The following is a 4,974-nucleotide window of genomic DNA, read 5'->3' on the forward strand; positions in this document are numbered from 1 at the left end:
CCAACTTTCAGGGAAAATTCACCATGCCTCTGTTCACTCTCACTTGGGTGTTGGTACCATCACGTATTGCCATAATCACTACAACCAACCATTTCTCAATCCCAAGCTTTTTCATTGTGCACTTTATCACCTCCCTGTGCATGCTGTCTAAAGCTTTCTCCAAATCAAAAATAAAATACAACTCTCTCTTCCTTCCTATGTATTTTTCCTGAAACTGCTAGACTGTGACCGCTGTATTGCATCAGTGGTTTCTTTGCTTGGCATAAACCCAATCTACACATCATCAGCATTCAATCTGTTCCTTGTTATACCTTCTAGGTATCTATAACCCTTCCTCATGCTCACAGAGTACAAATGAGGAAGGCGATGCATGTCAGAGTGGAAGTGTTGTCTTGGGTAAGTACATAGTAATAAATGAAATGAAGCATAACAAATTAATCACTATAGTAGGACAAATCTAAACTTGCGGCTAGGGTGGAGCACAAAGCTCTGTACAGTGTTGCCACGTTTTCCATAGCGCGATGCCACTCCCTCTCTCTCTCTCTCTCTCTCTCTTCTGGGGGAGATGTGTGTCACCCTGGGGAATTTTGTTTCTTTTATGAGTGACTTTCATTTCTTTATTTTTTTTATTATATCTAATTATATTTGAAAATTTTTATTATTGTTTTGCATATGTCGCCAGATGACCTCGCTGGTGCGGCGCCAGGATTTTTCATTCAATCACTCTCTCCCTCCTTCCTTCCCTCCCTTCCTCAACACCTCCTCTGGCCTGCCTTCTTCCCCCCCCCCTTCTCTCTCTCTCTCTCTCTCTCTCATCTATAGTGTTTTAGGATACATTTTGGTTATTTTCTTTAACATTATATTGTATATATTGTAAATTTTACTTTATTTTCACACCTCCCAGGAGGTAAGGACACAAAGTAAAGTGACATGAGGAGACTTTCGGGTTAGTCTGGGTCTGTGTGAGTGTTGCTGCTCACGAGGGTTTAATGTATTATTTTTTCTTTTACTAAGAAATTGGCATATTTTTACTTATATTCCTGCACATTATCTTATAATCACAATTATGACATTATTACCCACCGCAGAAATACGGTAAAAGCCAATAAAAGTGACTACTTTTTTTTTTTTAGCAACACTGTAAAATATTTATGCCACGTTTCTGTATTGCCGTATAAAAATTTCATGCATAATAAGATTACTGTTCTTTCATATATTATGATACACATGTTAACACTGTATTCATATGTGTTTATCGTATTTGTGATGCCTTTTACATATATAACAGCCGTTTCACATCGCGGGTTTGGGAAACATAGCACCACTGTACAGAGGGTCGTGCCCCACCCTAGCCGCAAGTTTAGATTTGTCCTACCATAGTCTGGCCAAGATTTGATCCCTGGCCCACCCGCTCCAAATGTGCGCATGTTACCACTGAGCCAAACAGAGAATCTTGAACAAGAACAACGAAAACAAGGGAGGTCCAAAAAAAAAAAAAAAAAAAAAAAAAAAAAAGGACAGGGCTGGAAGCAATGTACAGTACATGCATTCTCCTGTGATGGGAGATCCACGAGCATTGTAGGATTGTGACAGGCAGAGTGTGGCAGTGGAACTGGGAGAAACACCAAGTACTGTCAGACATCAGCTGATGAATTTTAAAGGTAGGAATGCAGTCATTCAAAACTTCGGCCCACTCTCAGAAGGATGAAAGTTGCAAAACTTCTTATGGTGAGTGTTTATGTGCATCAGTCTGTACTATATATATATATATATATATAATCTGTCTATCTATCTATTGCCAGATGCCTCAATCCCGTTTGTGGTGGCCACAAACAAATCGCCTCCAAGTCGCCCTGTCCCCCACCATTTCACTGCCCTCCTCCCAACTCACACCCCCCTCTCTCATATACCTCTCCACCCCATCCCTCCATCTCATCCTCGGCCTCCCCCTCCCTCTTCCCCCCTCCACCTCACTCACATACATTCTCTTCGTCAGTCTTTCACCCTTCATCCTCTCCACATGGCCAAACCACCTCAGTGTGTTCCTCATAACGCTTCCTATCACATCCACATCCAACACCACAACGCTCCTTTATATCCTCATTCGTCAGCCTGTCTCTCCATGTGACTCCACAGGCTCTTCTTAAATAACTCATTTCCACTGCTCTCACTCTTGACTTGTGTCCTTCCAACAACGTCCAAGCTTCACTTCCATACGTTAGAGTTGGTATTACAATACTGTCATGTAGTAACTTTTTCACTTCCATGCTCACTTCCCTGTTTCTTATCACTGCTTTCAAAGAACCAGCAACCTTTCTCCCCTGCTGCACCCTTTCAAGCACTTCACCCTCCAAACCTCCATCCTTACTCATCACACTACCCAAGTACTTAAACGTACTCACATTTTCCAATTCCTCACCATCCAACCTCGCTGTACATTCACTGACTTCACCTCTCTCAAAGACCATCACTTTACTCTTCCCTACATTCACCTTTAGATCCCATTTCTTACACACTATCCCAAACTCATCCACCAAGCCTTGCAGCTCCACTTCGTCTTCACTCAACAACACAGTATCATCTGCAAACATGTAGTTTCCAAACACTATCCTCTCTCACCAGGGCCACTCCAATATCCACTACCCTACCTTGTACCTCTTTTATTACCCCATCCATGTACAGATTGAACAACCATGGAGACATGACACATCCCTGTTTCAACCCAACTTTCAAAGAGAAAAATTCACTTAGTTCACCATCCACACGCACTGCAGCCTTCGCACCATCGTACATACTCTTCACAGCATTCAACAACTTCCCATCTACTCCATATATTCTTAACACTTTCCACAATCCTTGTCTATCCACTCTGTCATATGCTTTCTCCAAATCCATGAAAGCCGCATACAACTTCTTTCCCTTCTCTAGAAACTTTTCCACTAAAGATCTAAGAATGAATATCTGATCTACATAACCTCTTCCCTTCCTAAAGCCTCACTGTTCTTCTCCAACTAATTTCTCTGTTCTTTCTCTAACTCTGTCAATAAGTATCCTACCATACACTTTTCCTATTATACTAAGAAGACAAATGCCCCTATGATTACACACTTCTTTTTCCCCTTTTCCTTTGTACAAGGGAATAATTATACCTGACTTCCAATCCTCCGGGACTCTACCTTCCTCCCAGGCCAATCTGCACATCTTCCACATCCATTCTACTACTATCTCTCCCCCATGCTTCAGCATTTCACCACACACTCCATCAATTCCTGGGGCTTTCCCTGATTTAACTTTCTTCATTGCTTCCACAACTTCTATCCTACTGATTTCTTCCTGTCTTCTCACCTCCCTCCTTCTCCCAGCCATTCTCCAGCCACTTATACTCGCATTACTTCCATCCTCTATGTTCAACAATTCCTTAAAGTGTTCTCTCCATCTGCTCACTTTTTCTCCCTTTTCCACTAGTAATCTACCATTTTTATCTTTCACTCCCCTGCCAACTTCAATTCCACCTCTCTTACTCTTTTCACCTCTTTCCAGAACATTTTCTTACAGTCCCTCCACTTTACACTCAAATTCCTTCCAAATTCCTCATCCACTCTCTTCTTACTTTCTCTTACTAATCTTTTCACCTCTCTCTTTCTTTCTACATATAACTCTCTCTTCCGCCTCTCAACTTCTTCCACACCCCTATTTCTCATCCATTCATTGTATGCTTTCTTCTTTTGTACCACAGCCTGTCTCACCTCTTCAGTCCACCACGCTGTTCCTTGCACCCCCCTCCGTCTTCCCTTCCTTCCACACACCACATCACATGCTGCACATATTTCTTCTGTAAATATATATATACAGTACCCTTGCGTCCAGCACGCGTTAGTCCAGCATGATTCACGTCCAGCACGGAGAGCAAATAGTTAGTATTATTTAATACGGCCAACGGCCATACCACGTTGAGTACACCGCTTCCCGTCCGATCAGTGAAGTTAAGCAACGTTGGGTCTGGTTAGTACTTGGATGGGTGACCGCCTGGGAACACCAGATGCTGTTGGCATCCCTACGTGTCAAGTGGGGTTGGTGGAGGATTAGTGCCCCTCCCTGTAAAACAATTAACTCTAAGCCCTTGGCCACCCCGTTTGGGATACATGGCGTCTGGCAATGAATGAATGAATAATACGATTTAATTACTGCAACACGAGTGTGTTAGCATAAACACGCACAGAGCTCCGAGAAGTGGGCGAAATCCGCAGAGTTCACTCTAGCACGATCACCCCCGGTCCAACACGGTCTTACTGGACATTCCCATGATGATGATAGCCAATGAAAACTTCTGGTCAAGTAGCCTTCCCCGCCTGCTATCGTGACGTGATTGTGATGCCACCCAATTAAAAACGCTTCTGCTGTCACGTGATGTTTTGTTTAAATTTCTCCCGCCACAGCGCCACTCAGCCGCATAATTCGCATTGAAAGGTGCTTTTTTCTTGCTGCATTTTCTGCCCTTGTTACTGCATTTCACCCTGCTCACGATGCCTAGGAAGCCTTCTGAGAACCCCAAGAAGTGTCAGCACCTCCCTCAGGCCACCAAGCTAGAAAGCATCGAGAGGAAAAAGAAAGGGGAGAGGAAAGTTGACATTGCCAAGGCCTACGACATGAATGAAGCCAACGTGAGGACCATAATAAAAAACCAAGACAAGATCCTAGCAGCAGTGAAGGCTTACAGAGTGCTAGGACAGGCAGAAGCAGGACCTTCCATGGCTGTGGACGAAGATAGTGATTCTGAGTGTGATTTTGAAGGATTTATGAGGGAGGTTGAGGAGGAGCAGCAGCCGTTACCCGCTAGTGACGCCAGCAGCCATCCTCCGGGGACACAGTAGGACTACCTACAGCCTTGGATACCACCTTCCATTCCCAGCAAGCCCACCAACACTATCCTAAAAGGTTAGTTATCATTCATAGCACAGTACCATTTATTATAAT

At 43.5% G+C, this 4,974-nt stretch overlaps 1 non-coding gene across 1 annotated transcript; it reads left to right on the forward strand.

Annotated features, from left to right (window-relative positions):
• The first annotated feature begins 3,932 nt into the window (after window positions 1-3,932).
• On the forward strand, window positions 3,933-4,051 carry LOC145403469 (5S ribosomal RNA). Its single transcript, XR_013897991.1, has one exon. It is a non-coding gene; the product is annotated as a 5S ribosomal RNA (ribosomal RNA).
• The last annotated feature ends 923 nt before the right edge of the window (window positions 4,052-4,974 follow it).

The sequence above is a fragment of the Coenobita brevimanus genome, chromosome 60 (genome assembly GCF_032717465.1).
Source record: "Coenobita brevimanus isolate Jiangsu-jjx chromosome 60, ASM3271746v2, whole genome shotgun sequence".
Taxonomy (NCBI): domain Eukaryota; kingdom Metazoa; phylum Arthropoda; class Malacostraca; order Decapoda; family Coenobitidae; genus Coenobita; species Coenobita brevimanus.